The sequence below is a fragment of the Thermobia domestica genome, chromosome 8, assembly GCF_964235325.1.
Source record: "Thermobia domestica chromosome 8, izTheDome1.hap1.1, whole genome shotgun sequence".
Lineage (NCBI taxonomy): Eukaryota > Metazoa > Arthropoda > Insecta > Zygentoma > Lepismatidae > Thermobia > Thermobia domestica.
Genome location: NC_137461.1, coordinates 261,648,695 through 261,664,121, shown reverse-complemented (window position 1 = coordinate 261,664,121; position 15,427 = coordinate 261,648,695). Strand labels below are relative to the sequence as shown.

The 15,427-nt window shown below is 33.2% G+C and overlaps 1 long non-coding RNA gene across 1 annotated transcript in view; it reads right to left on the bottom strand.

Annotated features, from left to right (window-relative positions):
- Nucleotides 1-15,208, bottom strand: part of LOC145693583 (uncharacterized) — a 287,226-nt gene extending 272,018 nt beyond the window's left edge. The window contains exon 1 of the long non-coding RNA XR_014132809.1: nucleotides 14,645-15,208. This is a non-coding gene — a long non-coding RNA (uncharacterized LOC145693583). The remainder of the gene's footprint in view (nucleotides 1-14,644) is intronic.
- Nucleotides 15,209-15,427: the final 219 nt, after the last annotated feature.

Sequence of the window (15,427 nt, the reverse complement as noted above, 5' to 3'; positions counted from 1 at the left end):
ATGCGACCTAAACATGATTTATGAATGCAGTATTCAAATATAAAGTCAAGTTACTAAATTTAACTACAATCATCATGAAGTCAGTTTTCAACAAGAAACATTTATTTTAAATAATATACTTATGAGAGATTTTGCCGCCCCTCGAAATTGGCGCTCCGTGTAAATGCACGTGGTAGAGTCGACCCTGGATGTATGTACTATTAGATATAGAAACACCTTTCTGTATGAGTAAGACTTAAGTACTTTAGATCTATGTTATGAATGCTGTGATTGAATTCTATTACATATTGTTGTTTTGCATAATAACAAATAAATAATAATAATAATAATAATAATAATAATAATAATAATAATAATAATAATAATAATAATAATAATAATAATAATAATAATAATAAAGCACAGCCAGCTTTCAGATCCTTTCTCATTGCAGGAGCGGATCCAGGACCGACTTCTGGGGGGGCGGTGGGTTGTCATACTGCTACTTTTAAGGGCACCAAACTTTGGAATGGGTTTTATTTATATATATAAAATAAGAAAGTTTTCCTCTTCTGGGGGGGGACGATCGCCCCGATCGCCCCCCCCCCCTGGATCCGCCCCTGTTTCATTGTTATTATTAATGATTGGAATGTGTATTGGCTCACACACTGGATCTGGAAGTCCCAACATACAAATATTGATTATGTCTATATTTAGATATTTATTGCGGAGGTTAGCAACACTGTTTGAAGAGTTTACTCAGGCGCACGAATAAGCTCTCTCTCTTTTAACGTGAAAGAAAGAGGAAAGAAAAATATTTATAGGAACACAAAACCATCCCCATATAGACTCGCCTTACCCTTACTCACTCAAGTTTATTAGCCTGGCTTCATGATACTCAACGATGACTTTGCAAACATTTTCTTTTTAAGAAAAAAAAGAAGTGAAAGAAAATATGAAAGAAACACCTCCGAAAAGGAGAGAATAAAGAATATGAACTTCACGTCACGCCAAATATTCAGCTCCCAAACTCAAGATCAAGGACACCTAGTTAACTCCTATTCACTTGAAGTGCCACAATAGTGACATCTAACGACCACTTTTGAAGAATACGTTTTGAAATGGTAGGGGGAGAAACGTGTAACGTTCAACAAATTATATTGTATATTTTAAAAAAAGAAAGAAAGAAACAGTAAACAGAGTCAAAAGAGAAAAAAACGTAGCTACAATAGGCTTATTATCTATTATAGGCTATAGTATTAATTCAAAAGCATGCGTTATTATAGTGTTTTGCTATCAGCGCTGTTTTCACAGCTTTTTTCTTCCTTTCTTTGATCTTGCTTCTCTGAATCAAATAATAAAATCAAACGCAGCATTTGACCCATTTCCATTTCTGTTACTTGTACGTGGTAGGAATAGTATTTTGGTGCAATGTAGAAATGCACTTTGCACTTAGTCAGTTTAAAATAGTTTAAATATTTAAGAAAGTGCGAACAACTAAATTGTGCTTGTGATCTGATCCAGGGGCTAATATAGAAGGTAAAAACTGGGGAGGGAGGGTTTGAGCAGTACTTAGACTATGAAAGGTATATCATGAGTTTACTATAAACTTTCAAAAATATATAAACAGCTTAAATCATTTAAGTCATTCAAAAACTTGGAGGGGGGGCTAAGCCTTCCGGCCCCAGGCTAGGTCCACATGGTCTGATCAAGGATAAAATCCACCTAACTCAAAACCGAGATTGATTGATTGATTGATTAATTTGTATTCATCCAGTGGTGGATCTAGCCTGACAGGAACGTACGCAGGAATTTATTTCGGGAGGGGTCTAAAGCGTTCCGGGGGGGTCCAAATACAATTTGAGGCTAAATTATATAAAAATTTCTAAAATTGTCCCTAAAAGTAGACTACATTTACAAAAAAAGTCGGGATTTCGGGGAGCGGGGGGTCGGGACCCCCAAGACTCACCCCTTGCGTACGCCAATGTGGCCTGGGGCTGGGGAACTTAGGTCCTCCAGTTTTTTGACTGACAAAAATAATTGAAACCATTATTTACATATTTTTGGAAGTTTATAGTAAACATTGCAATTTATTCTTTATTGGAAAATTTTTGAAACATTAGATATATTTTCAGCTGCAGTTTTTCTGTTATACTGTGTAATGTGTAAAACAATACTTGGGGTCCACAATGTCAACTTCCAACTTGGCCATAATATCTATCCGGAAAGAGTTATGTTGCAAACTTATTCTGCAGTTGGAAAAATTGTAAACTCATGATTAGAGACCGGATGTTAGGCAAAATGCCTATTCTTTAATATTAAAGATATGATCAAAGATAACGTTTTAAAGTTTATATAGGGGGTTATAGTTTCGATTTAAGCCAATTTTATTTTGCCTATTTTGCCTATTTCGACCTTTACTGCCTAAATAATTGCTTTAGTGCCTAATGTTGCCTATTCTATGCATTTTCTTCAAAATAAGCCTTCATTGGGAAAATATATAATTTATATAACATAAATAAAACATACATATATACGTATATTAGGTGTTTGTAAACACAAGCACGTGGTACGTTACAATATATACACAAGGTGAACTTCAAAGATGTGCACATACTTCTGAGGTGATTAATGATATCAAAAGTTCTCCTGTAGTTTGTCGAATTCAGTGTCGTGTGCGAGTGATAGTGATGCCAATTTGGAATCGAAAATCGAATCTTGACAATTGGAATGGAACAGATAGATGTGCATATACATTGGGAGGTGATTCGTGACATGAAAAGAAGACAAAAAGTCCTGTTGCATGTGGAATTCCGCGTCATGTACGAGTGACAGGGGTGCCAACTTGGAATCGAAAATCGAATCCTGACAATTGGAGCGAGACATAAAAGTATGCACATTTTTCGATTCCAAGTTGTCCTCCCTGTCACTTGTATACTACGCGGAATTCCACAACATGCAAGAGGACTTTTTGTATTGTTTTGACGTCACGAATCACCTCTCGAAGTATGTGTACATCTTCCAGGTTCACCCAGTATATAAGGAAACATAACAAGCTTCGTTTTTATATATACAATAAAAGAAGATATTGACAAAGAAGTATGTTTCTATATTCTTTGAGCATTATTTATGACTTGAATCTATTTTTTAATGGTATCGACTATTTATCTTCATTATTTCGAGCTACATTTTAGTGCCTATTTTACTGCCTATTTTTTAAATTTTTAGTGCCTATTTGCCTGCCTATTTTCTAGGTTTTTCGTGCCTAAACATCCGGTCTCTACTCATGATACACCTATCATAGTCTGAGTTCTGGTTGCCCCCCCCCCCTTAGTTTTTATCTTCCAGTTCCACCACTGTTTCCATAATTTTATCAAATATAATCTAGGAGACTAGAAAAGCTTTTCGAGAATCGAGACGAGACGAGACGAGAAATAATTCTTCGAGAATAGAAACGAAATGAAATGAGACGAGAACACATATCCCAACCTTGCAGAACAATAAATAATTCGTAAATCAAAGATCTGGGCAAGAAAATAAATAATAAGCATAGAGTTGTAATTCAGGGGTAAATATGCGGGGGAACGCCTGTGGATGACGTTACCCCACTTCCAAAAATATCTATGGCGTCCCACCACTTCCGAGAAAATTACAATGGACAAAGATAGGCACGAGGGACGATGTGACGTCATCAGTCCCTCCCCCCAGCTTTCCACTTTTACCACTGAAATGTTCCACCTATAAACGTTAACCTTAGATCCACTTGGATCAGCTGATATATCACTTATTTCACTTTTGTATCTATTTCATTGTCTTCAGTGTTTCCTTGAATAAATACAACAGTTATCATAGGGCCTAATGAACCAGCTAGGCCTAGTCAAACCCCATTTAAGGCAAGCGTTGATAGGTTGAGCATTATAACTTCTAATCACTTCAGAAAAAACGTTTTCAATAAGATAAAAATCTAAGTAATACTATTGTAATATAATGTACCAGGTTTTAGTTATTATTATTATTATTATTATTATTAAAGAAGGAAAATATAAAACATAGAACGAAAATTAAACTGACGCAATTATATTTAGAACAATTTTTGATATTTCAATTTTATAATTACCTGAAACTAAACATAAAAGTTTTGCTGGTTTTCAAAAAAATATTGAATTTTGTGTCAAGTAGATTTCCTATAATTCAAAAGCGAGTTTCGTAACTTTGAAAGCTGAAAGCTAGAACCGATGAAGTTGCTATCTTTTATGCATAAGTGAAAGTACACTAGCCATATTTTATAATTTTCTTGTTTACATTTTAGTAACAAGATCATTGATTGGTCATGTACTATACCATATTTAGTCGGCAAGTATATATAACGTATTACGGAAGAGTTCTAATTCTTTTTTTGAAATGGTGGATAACATAATGAGCTGATACCTGTCACTTATATCTATGGCTATTTTGCTCGTTCATAATTATTACCTACACAAATATACAATCATCAGTGGTTTTGGAAAGTGGTTACCAGGTTGATATCTACCTGCCGAGTTACAATAATTAATGCCCACGGGGCAACCAGTAATAACTTCTAAGGAGTTCTGGTCTCTATATCTTATAATATTAGAATTGCGTATGTAATGAGTGTGTTAGTTCTTTGACAAGACAAATCTCGCAAAAAAAAAAAAAAAAAAAAAAAAAAACTACTAAATAAACCCCTTGCTGAGAATATTGATAAAGAATTCTGAAATACAGGTCGAGATTAATCTAATTAACAACAGCTTAATTTATAGACTTGCTTAATATCTTTCTCCTCCCCGTAAGATGGTACACAAGAACATTATTTAAAACGAAGACAAAAATTACTGGCTATTCTTACTGCGATAGGACAAATAAGACAGTAACAACACTCTTAGTTTAGGAAGGAAAAAAGTGCTAAGTAACGAAAGTAAAAACCAGAAATTTTGTCAGTTGGACTATCTTTACATTATTATAATTACAGGAACTTATTTCGGGGAGGGGTCCAAACTCAATATTTAGGTATTTTATATTAAAATTCCTAAAATTACCCCTAAAATTAGGCTAAATTTAAACAAAAGTCGAAATTACGGGAGGGGGTCTGGACCCCCAGGACTCACCCCCTGCGTACGTCCCTGGCTTTAGTAATAATATCCTTTCTTATCCCCTGCTATCTTTTGATAATTGTTCTATAACAATGGGTCTGAAATATAGACTATATATTTTTTTTCCTAGTTTGTATTTGAAATGGCGAAAGGAAAAGTAGTGTTCGGTTTAAACTTTTTTTTTTTAAAAAAAAAAAACAGGAAAATGATCTGGATCCAAGTAGCATTTGGTCACAATATAAGTTAGAGAATAAACATTTCAGTGAAACGGAACTATTTACGTTAAAAATGAAGTTTCATTTTACGGATTGTATAATTCCGATTCTCTGTTTATTGACGGTATATAGATTCAGCAGTTAATAGAAAGCTCCATATGGACACATTTAAAATCAGGTTGCTACCAGCTTAGACAAACTGTCCCACGGATATAGCTCTACTGTTTTAGGCTAAGAGAGATGTATGATTAAAGCAAATGAATGGTTATGGAAGAATCAATGCAATGAAAATGCGGGAGGAAACGGGAGCACCCTGAGAAATCCCACGGGCACAATTTTGTCCATCACAAAGATAGAAAGTTGGTAGCTATTTTTTTTTTTTTTTTTTTGTACTTTACATGATCGTGCTTGTTTGTGATAGGACTACAGAAAAAATGTCTATTTTCATTATTCCATGAAGACGTAAAAGTATATAATAATAATATTATTATTAATAATAATAATAATAATAATAATAATAATAATAATAATAATAATAATAATAATAATAATAATAATAATAATAATAATAATAATAATAATAAATATTATTCAAATAACAAAGAGACTTCTTACACTGTTTTATAATAGTCTTTCCTCTGATTTCATTTACGTTTGTGGTAATAATGTGAATTTTTTTAAAAAAAAGTAATACTGAAAAAGGAAAATAATTTTGTTTATTATAATGAAAATAATAATTTTGAGCACAAACAAATTTCAAGGTTCAAGAGAACTATTCAATTTTGTTTAGTTTTAGTGATCGATTCTTCAGAGTATTACGTACAAAAATTCAAAACGAACTTATTTCGTTATTGCACTTGTACATATTGTAAAAAAAAAGAAAAAGAAAAAAAAAGAAAAGATAGAAAAAAAAGAATCGTTTTCTGTAACTTTATTAACTTGAAAAACTAACTAACTAACTCTATGGCCTATAGAACCCGGAGGTTCAATGCCGCGTTCACAAAAGCTCTCCACTGACTTCTATCCTTAGCTAATTGGATCCAGTTTCTACTTTCTATTCCAATCTCTGCGAGATCCATCTTAATATTGTCCTCCCATCTGCGCCTAGGTCTTCCTAATGGTCGTTTTCCGATTGGTCTTCCAGTTAAGACTTTGAAAGCGTTTCTACTTTCTTCCATCCTAGCTACATGACCTGCCCATCTAAGCCTCCTAGACTTGACAACCCTAACAATGTTGGGTAAACCGTATAAATTATGTATTAACTTGAAAAAGAAACAATTAATTTTGTAACAATTTAAATCTTTCTTTGCAGCAGATTCAAAGTGAAAGTTCATGGGGAGGGGGAGGAAACGGAGGCTTAGTGGTAGAGCAGTTACCTCTGGTGCGTGGGGTTCTTGGTTCGATCCCTGGTCAAGCAAGTTTGTGGTGGACAACAACGTATCCGTGGGTGTTCTCGGGGTACCCCCACGTGCCCATTCCACCGATTCTTCCATTATCATTCACTTGCCTTAATCATTCATCTCACTTAGCCCAAAGAACGTAATCGTGGGACGTTAAACTGAAAGATTTCATTTTGTTTTTCATTTCAAAATGAAAATTCTTTGAAGTTTATGTTGAAACAAATGTATGTATAATATAATTTTATTTATTTATTTTTTATTTTCTATTATGTTAAAATTTTTTATGTCCGGGTGAAGGGCTCTTCAAAAACCTTTCGGACTGCAGGCGACAAAATATTAAATCCTACCCTGGATGTACACCAATCAGTACATCTCATTGGGCTGAACAAAGGGATATCTCTGACTGAAAATCCTCGTAAGTAGTTTTCAGAATCATCGAGAGATATTTTTTTGTAAACTTAAAAATCACTGCAGTATGATAAGCACGCGATCTATTGAGATGAAAATGATACTATAGTACAGCCTCGTTAATATTTCATTATAGCTCTAGTAAGGCGACAATGTACTGAATAGTAAATGAGATAATACCCAAAATTATGATTGTCAGGATGGTAAATGAAATAAAACCCAAAATTATGTTTAACTCAGGATGGTAAATGAAATTAAACCCAAAATTATGTTTAACTCAGGATGGTAAATGAAATTAAACCCAAAATTATTTTTAACTCAGGATGGTAAATAAGATTAAAAAACAAAATTGTTATTAACTCAAGATGGTAAATGAGAGAAAACCCAAAATTAGGATTAACTCTTGATAGTAAATGAGAGAAAACCCAAAATTATGATTAACTCATGATAGTAAATGAGAAAAAACAAAATTATGATTAACTCATGATAGTAAATGAGAGAAAACCCAAAATTATGATTAACTCAGGATGGTAAATGAGAGAAAACCTAAAATTAGGATTAACTCTTGATAGTAAATGAGCGAAAACCCAAAATTATGATTAACTCATGATAGTAAATGAGAAAAACCCCAAAACTATGATTAACTCATGATGGTAAATGAGATAAAACCCAAAATTATGATTACTTCTTAACTTTTGTTTACTTATAATAACGCTATGCATCAATGTATTTGTTTACATGTATCAATCGTTAGATGCAATGAAGTTCAACAAAATAACAGTGCTTGAAGGTAAGTTCTGATGAACAGTTTTCGAAAAGATCGAAATAAAATTTTAGGTCTAATCTAAAAATTGTGTCTTTCGTTGTCATTAATCAGTATTTGTTATTCTGCTGGCAAACAGATTGTTTATTTATCTTGGTTCTGTATATGTAAAAAAAAATCTTCATGTGTACTTTTAACTAGCACATTGTATATACTCGTATTGTTGTTTATCTTCTTATTTAACGGTGGCAGACATCCTTCTAACAATGTGTAGTTACTACTTGTAAAATGGGTATTGTTGGCTAACGATAATTAATAATAAAAATTACCACAACATGGAAATTAAGCAGCATTCACACTTGCAACTCTTTCTTGCTAAATGGACACATAATAATTATTTATGCACATTGCTTAGTTCTATTAACTACAGTAAATATATTAAATACTATAGTGTGTTAGTAACCGATTCTAGTATGTTTTGACATGTACTTCAAAAAAAAAAAATCGAACATCCATCGAAAATCCAGGGAAGGGCAATTGACCCTTGCCATCCTGCAGGCTAGAGATGCGTACGCGACAAGATTCGAGGCTGTCTCGTCTCGAAAATGTGCTGTAAAAATGATGTCTCGACTCGAAAAACGTATATATCTCTATTGGAAAAGCTGTCTCGACTCAAATTTTGTCAGAAAAATTCTGTCTCGTCTCGTCTCGTGCTGCCACACCCACTATACTCTTCCGATTTGGCACCAACGGATTTTCACCTCTTTCGATATCTTTCAAATGCTATGCGTGGAATTACTTTCAATACTGATGCAGTTTTTCGAGTCTCAAACAGGCGATTTCTACCAACGAGATATTGAAAAACTTGTTGAGCGTTGGGAAAACGTTGTAAACAACAAAGGAGAATACATTATTGATTAACTACTTTATATGTTTATTGAAAAATAACCTTTTAACTAACATTATCAAAAACAGCGGGAACTTAGTTGCCAACCCTATATATATATATATACTGCTAGACAGGGATTTTTTTTTTAATAATAAGCCATTATAAACTTTTTCGAGGTCTCAATTGTTAGTATGACGAACTACCGGAAGGAAAAATGAAAAGAAAATGGCCAAAAAGCGACATGTTATAATTTGCTATTCTAATTCATAAGATTGTAATTTGTTTTCCTGTAAAAATGTACATATCATGTTGGCCCATCTTTGTATAGAAGTATTGCAACAATGATTCTAGAAAAATGCAAAATGTAAAAATAATGTATTAAGTATTCAGAATAATCCGTTAAAAGTAACTGCTTTTCCTAATTAAAAAAAAAAAAAAACCGCTACGCCAGTGATGGCCAGTCATGGTATGTTTGGGTACAACAAGATTTCTATAGTAACAGGAATGCACCCACGGGAGGGGTCCACTGGGTCCGGACCCCCCAAATTTCCCAACTCAACATACATCTGTAGACTTTCTCAATAAAACTATATTTGTTTATAAGGGAAATGATTGATGTAGCATGAAAATTTAATCTTAGACTTCATCTGTAGTCTTTCCCTTATAAAAACAATCAAGTCCTATCTTTTTTTTTTTTTTTTTTTTTTTTTTTTGAAAATATAGGTGGAAGTATTTTACAATTACTTATCGTCTTTTCGGGTGCAGAATAGCATTTCTCAATACTATATATATTTAGTAGCTTATAGAATTGGACACCCTCTCAAAAAAAAAAAAAAAAAAAAGTATTGGGTAAGCGTCTGCTAACTTTGGAATTGGTCCCAAACTTTAAAAGATTGAAAAAGGGCCATATTTACACATGGACTACAGCCCGGTGCGGCAAATTTTCTCGGACTAGTTGTTTTTCATACTCCAGTTCTGGAAATTTCAGAAATTTATTATGCATGCACATATGAAAATAACACGGGTTTGTACATTCAAGTATACGTTATATATATATATATAAATGTAGTTAACAATTTTAGTTATGAATTTATGTTCACGCTATAGTGCTCATCTCGACAAGACGTTAGTTGAAGAATGTACTCAGTCTACTAAGTTTACCAGCTTCTCGTACAAAGAATATTTAAGAAATTAGTTCCATGATTCGACAGAAGGATTTGAGAATAATAAATGTATATCTATGTGTAGGTACAAGCTTGTGTTTTTATTCTTTGCACTTCCATATCCAAAAGTTCAGTAGAGCGTTCATTCTTGCCATTACGATGAATCAACACACATCATTGTTACTTTCTACAGAAGTATTTAATTTGTTGAATAAATTTAATTTTTTCCACTTTCGCTTAAATATTCATTTTTCACTTCATTGTCTCAAATTTACTACACTGTATTTATTAATATGGAGAGGGCAGCATTTTTAAAAAAGCCCTGGGGCGGCAAAATTTGTTAACTACAACCTTGGGTCGAGAAACAATGTTGCATACAATGACGAAATATGATAACATTTACAGTAAAATGATGAACACACCGATCGATCATATACTAACGGTTAGCGTTCTTGTTTCGCAAATCAGGAGGTCTAGGGTTCATATTCGGTGGTGACAGGACATTCTAACTGAAAGGTTTGCCAAGGGTTTTTCTTTCTGTTCCATCAAGTGAATCCCGAGATAGTGTCTTTAAGTGTAGATCTTCATGTATTTTCCTTCAATTTGTCTATTCCCGTCAGTGGCGTATTTACGATTTTGTTTCGGGAGGAGCTTTGCTAACTTTCGGGGGGAAGGGCTTTGCCTGGAAATGTGAAAATTATGCAAGATATTTCATTTACTTTACAATACTAAGTAAGATTTCGGGGGGGGGGCTTAAGCCCGGAAGCCACCCCCCTAAATACGCCACTGATTTCCGTGCAAAGTGAACGCTCGAGTTGCATCGAGATTTTTCTTAATTTATTAACTGAAAGTATGGGCATGAAAGCAAACATTTCTCGCCTCGTTCAAAAACGAGACCATTCGTACAATTTTTTTTTTTTTTTTTTTTTTTTTTTTTTTTTTTTAATTCGAGGCAAGAAATTTTTCGAGTCTTGTGAGCAACATAAGTTTACCCAAATTTTAGATCTCAAACACTGTTTCAGTGTTGCCACCGATTTATATATATATATATATATATATATATACAGTACCGCTCGAAAGTTTTCGTACATTCCGAATTTTTGTAAGCATTTACTGTTAACATATTCATTTGACAAATGAACTTTACCACCTTGCGTCAAAGGTACTCCTGCCTAAAGCATAGAATTTGACAACAGTTGAATCGAGGTCTAAGAGGTACTGCATATGACATAACAAATTATAATTCTTAAAACTGGTGTCAAAAGAGGGCATTTTGTATAGATATTACACATAAACAAAACTGAGCAAGGCGAGGTAACCCTCATATTAGTTTTGTTTGGAAAACAAAGACATAGAGGATAAAGACAGTGAAGAAATTTTAAAGAGAAAGTAATTTCCCAAATTGTGCAGTTCATTATAGCTTATTGATATGTTAATGTTTAAAACGCCAAAATACTTTGCTTTGAAAAGTGTTTACGATGGTCAATATACATCCTTTTCTGATCAACTGTAGCTCAGTGGAAGCGTATAATACTCGTCGTTACCATTTCAACAAGCAACAATGGAGCATACGAAACCATCGTAAACAATTTTCAAAGTTTTGCGGTCCAACGTGGCAACGTTTCGTCAGTTCTTGGTACGTTGCCGCCTGGAAGGGAACTGGAGGAGGTGTTTCTTCTCTGGTACAACAGATACAAGCGAACAATAGAATAATAAAAATAATAGATTGTATATATTTTGATTAACTAAATTGATTTCCTTTTTCTTTTGAGCATGTCTATTAATATAAATATATAAATATAGGTGTATATACTACTACATTACTATTATGCAATTTCGTATATGAATTGATCCATGTAAATGTATACTTATTGAATGTTTATGAAATTCCGTCTTAATATATGTTTTTTTTTATTATTTTGTAAATTAAAATGAAATTGCTTGCTTTTAAAACGCAGCGCTAATAGTGCTGCTTTTTATGTTTCTTTTATTATTTTATTGAAAGAACAATTACTCAAATTAGCTTCCTTATTAGTTATATTTCACTTTCTCTTCTAAATGAATATATGAATAAATATTTATATAACATTTTCAAAGTATTGTATTTTTGGTGTTTTAAATATTAGCATATCAACAAACCTTCTCTTTAAAATTTCTGTCACTGTAGACACTGTGTACACTTAAAAAAAAAAAAAAAAAAAAACTAATATCTTGCTTCAGCTTTCACACTTTTGTTTCTACTATCCAATATGTATATCACATTATCTTTTTTTGGTTTTAATTTTAAGAATTATAATCTGACATATCATCTCCAATACGTCTCGGACCCAGTGTTTCTTCTAGACGTGTTTTTGGGGGGCACTGCCCAATAGAGCTTCGAGAATGCCCCTCGGAGGAGACCGAAATAATACGTCTATAATATAATAATAAATAGAATAGTCCCAGCAGTGCCCCTCCGGAATACTAAATGTGCTCCCTGGAACATTTTTTTTCGATTCGTCACTTTTTTTTTCTTTCTTTTTTTGGTATAGGCAAGAGTACCTCTGATGCACAGCATCAAAGTTCTCGTGCCAAAATAATATGGTCACAGTAGATGCTTCCACAAATCCTGGATGTTCGAAAACTTTAAAGCGTTTGTGCATATACTAGATAACTTCTACATAAAATAAAGGGCAAAAACTCGGGATATAAATTTTATACATAAAGTTATACGTAGAACTAGACGATAAAACCTTCCCCAGAATGGAGACGAAATGAGAATTCTACAAGAATTTAGGAAGCGAGACAAGAAAACCTCATTTCTCGTCTCGTGAGCGACAGTAATTATAAATTAATTAAAAGAAAAAAGTTGGACAGTAAGTTCAACTTTTTCAGTGTTGCCTACTAATCAAACTCCAGTTAATGAATGAAGAAAAGATAAAAATTAAAAAAAAAAAAAAAAAACATTATTTTACACGGAAGAGTCCAACATTTGGTATACAAGGAAATAATAAAAATTAATTTGATAAATATTTCTGTTTCTCTTTTTATTATTGCGAGATTGTAACATTGACTACCGAACATGAATCCCTCAAGGATATGTACCAGATCGAAACCTTTTTCAGTATACATTTTGTCCCGGATATGTGTATCAATTTGATGCACATAGCCTGCCAGGGGAAAACACCTTCTGTATCAATTAGATACACATGGCAGCCAATGTATTAATGTCTAAGCTAACAAAAGTATTAAAAAAAAAAAAAAAGAAGTTGGTAATACATAGTTACGTAAAAATATTTCTTAGATCTCAGTTCCCTTAAATGGGCCAAGAATAGTGCAACTAGTATGGGGGTAAATGACTTCTATTAAATACGGAGATTAATAAACACGTTTCATTACATATCTCAGGTCCATGAAGTTTGTTGACAATTATTACACAATAGCTCTTTGCAAAACGACGGTTCCATTAATGCAGATGCATCGATGGAAGCTTCATCCGCCATATTAATGTTTTAATCTATTATATTAATATGGAAAACTTCGTAAGGAAATTGAATATTAATATAGCAAATTACAGCTTTAGTATGTCCCATGAAGCATCAATCGGCACAAATACATTAATTTATCTCTTGTTTATATTGAACTATTGTGCGAGTTATATTTAGAAAACTTCATACTAAGTGACGTATTAAGGGGAAGGAGCTTTCGGGCTTAAGCCTTCCCGAAATTTTATTTACTATATTAAAGTAAATAAAATATCTAGCAGAATTTTCACATTTCCAGGACTAAAGTTAGCAAAGCCCCCCTCCCCGAAACAAAATCGTAAATACGCCACTGTCTCAACATATATAACGAAAAGTGTTTATCCTTTTTAGGATTTCCATTTTTTGAGGTAAATTTTAGACTTTCACTCAAACAGCTACCGGTACAGCTTCCTTACTATTGATAATCGTTTATATCTCGTTTTCTTCAGGATAGAGCATACTTTACAACAGTACCACTCGTTTGTCCGTATTATATATAAAAACGGGTCAATCGGGAGATTTTTCAAATTTTTTTCCGAAAATTTTGCGCCCCTCTGGCTCGGCCCTAGGTTTAAGTAGGATCTAAAAAAAAAAAAAAAAAAAAAAAAGTGAGAGAGAGAGAAAACCCAAAGGTGTACACAATCCGTATGCAAAGTTTCAGTATGATATCTTGGAAACTAAAGGCATGACATTTTTTTAAAAAAATTGTCTTAAGGCGCCACCAAGTTTACCATCCGGTTCCAAAATGCAAATCGAGTGTTCTTTGGTTTATTCTTGATTTGACCAATAAAAAAATCGGCTTAAATACCTGTTATAGAACCTGAATAAGTGGTGAAAGACAACACTACGCCATGGTATCTAAAGTTACCATAAATCCTAATATGGTTATGGACCAAGTTGTCAATCCATCCATTCCTTCTTCCCGCTATAAAATATAATACTGCCACAAATATTATTCAATTACGTCTTTGTTAAATTACAGTGAATCATATTATGCTTATATTAAAATGAACAATAGTCGTTCTTGTACAATTAATAATTGTTATTCTAATATCAACTACCTTTGTAATTTTACAATGATTTTATAACAGTCGTTTTGGCAGTAACTTAATAGTAATTTTACGAATAAATATTTAAGTATTCAGTTAAGGTATCCAATTTAAAATAATCCAAAGAGGATATCTAGAGATTTCTGAATATTCTAAGCACAAACCTTGGAAATTTTTCACTTGTTGCTATCCTTTACAGTGTCTCTGAATATATTAATTTCTTTATGCATGGAAGCGACATAAAATTGAAGCTTATGTAGCTATTCATATTATCACTAATTTACACCAAATCTTTTTATTACACATTTGAGATTTTTAGTACACATTAAAGCACCCACATATTCACACATTATTAAATAGAGAAACTAGCACTATTGTGAACTTGAAACTTTCACACGCACACCAGACATATTCAACAGAATTTATTATTAAGATATAGTTAAATCGAACAACTAAGTATGTATTCACATTTTGCAAGAACTCGACACTATGTTGTACTGTCGACACCGGGGTCTTGACGGTATATAATAACCGGCAGAAGCTGGAAGGTCTCTCCGTCAAACGGCGCCCGTCGGGGAAGGGGGAATTCCGTGGCTTCTTTTCATCTAAAACCGTATAAAAACATTCTATTATTAAAGAATAGCAGGGTGCTACCGGCCAACAGTACTTTGGTACTCAGCTGTGACTGCGTTTTGGAGTGAGGTGTGGCTTCCAAGCGCGCTGGAGAATAGAAGACAGTTAATAATAATAATAATAAAAAGAAAAAAAGAAAAAGAAACAGCTAAAAGAGCACGCTAGTAGGATGGGGAGGGGGGACAAAATAGATTTTTGGCTTTTGCACACACACACACACACACACACACTTACATACATACATACATACATGCACTTTAACTTACGTGTGTGTACCAAAACAACACACACATATATATACTCTGTATGCATGA